Genomic DNA, 1,473 nt, shown 5'->3' with positions numbered 1-1,473 from the left:
TTGAACTCTGGAAGAGCAACTAGCAAATACCTTTACTATCGGAGACAGAGAGCTTACGATGCAGCTGGGACACAGCTAAAGTGCATGCAAGTTGCAGGGATCTGCACAGAAAGTGGCTGAGAGTCACTGGTCACTGGTGTTGAAGCTATTAGGGAATTCTTAAGGATGTGTTAAATGGTAGGCTCGCTTCACCAAGTAATCACCTTGCTCCGGCTACAGAGAGTTTTGATCATATCTGGCAGTGATGGCACAGAAAAAACGAGCTATTAGCTATTAGCTTGCAGCTAATACAGTGATTTTTACATGGGACAAAGGAAGAACTCTGCATAATTTCAATAAAAATGTTTACATTCATTGCTACTGTTACTGCAGATGAACTAGCTACTCTCTGTATAACATTGCCAGGGGGAAACAGAATGAAGATACAACCCAGGTTTCTGCACAGATGTACTTTGTGGAAATGGTCAGTAAATTGAAATGATCTCAGATCACTTCGCATTTTACCAAACAGCAGCTTGGTCTGGCAAGCTCTGCACATGATTCGTGCGGGCATCTGAATAGCCCCTGCTTGCTCAGTGTGATTACTGAAGTGCTTAAAGTGCTTAAATGAATGTCTTTGCAGAAGGAGGGACACAAAATTCAAATAGCGCTTCCCCTCAACATAGTCCTAATAGGTGCATTAAAAAAAGTCAAAACAAAACTTCAGATTCGCACTGATTCCACAAATGTAAAGGCCATGTCTTCACCTGTGCCATGGATGGCACAAAGCGCAGTCAGTCCTTAACAAACAGACAAGAGTGATAAAAAGCCAATATGCAAATTGCATTATACACCAACGTGTTTTCTTAATTTGTGTATGAGGCTCATTTAAGATTCCAATATATGTACAAGTTATAATCTATACGATGCCCCTTAACATGCACTCGAGACCTCATCAGTGATGGGGGAGATAATCTTCACAAATGCCTTTTTCATCACTCAAAAGCTCGGCGGGGCTGCTGGGTGCCGGTGGTCGTGCTTGGGCTGTGTGGGCACAGGGAAGGGGCAGCTCGGGGTGGGGGAGCCCGTGTCAGTCGGTGGGAATAGCCTGCTCCCACAGCGGCAACATTTATCGCAAAAGCAGGAAATTGCTTATTATTAAATAGCTGGCAAGGGAGTGGGAGCCGATGCTGTTCCACACTGGCACAGCACTTACTTTGCTGCTTTCCCTGCCTCTCCTCATTCCGTTCTTTCTTTTTCTTCTTCCCCCTCTTTCTCTCTCTCCCCTCTCTCTCTCTCCTCTTCTTTTTTTCATTTTGGCTTCTATTCAAATGTGGGTAGGGGTGAGCGGCTCCCAACGTCACAAGCTTGCAAGATGGCGCTGGGAGGAAGGCTGTGAGATGAGGAACAGGCTGGTATAAACCGAGAGGACAGGAGAGGGAGAGGAGAGGGGCAGGGGAAGCAGAGCCGCTGCTCCAGATGCACTAAGAAGGT

At 46.0% G+C, this 1,473-nt stretch overlaps 1 protein-coding gene across 3 annotated transcripts in view; it reads left to right on the top strand.

Annotated features, from left to right (window-relative positions):
- The first annotated feature begins 958 nt into the window (after nucleotides 1-958).
- Nucleotides 959-1,473, top strand: part of HIC2 (HIC ZBTB transcriptional repressor 2) — a 69,075-nt gene continuing 68,560 nt past the window's right edge. For 2 of the 3 annotated variants that reach the window (XM_010719954.3, XM_010719955.3), the window contains exon 1: nucleotides 961-1,471. The gene's annotated coding sequence lies outside the window, so the exon portion shown is untranslated. Of the gene's footprint in view, nucleotides 1,472-1,473 lie in introns of all 3 variants that reach the window. The other variant, XM_019620950.2, reaches the window with a different exon arrangement.

The sequence above is a fragment of the Meleagris gallopavo genome, chromosome 17 (assembly GCF_000146605.3).
Source record: "Meleagris gallopavo isolate NT-WF06-2002-E0010 breed Aviagen turkey brand Nicholas breeding stock chromosome 17, Turkey_5.1, whole genome shotgun sequence".
Lineage (NCBI taxonomy): Eukaryota > Metazoa > Chordata > Aves > Galliformes > Phasianidae > Meleagris > Meleagris gallopavo.
The sequence above is the reverse complement of the archived record's forward strand: the minus strand, read 5'-3'. Positions and strand labels throughout refer to the sequence as shown.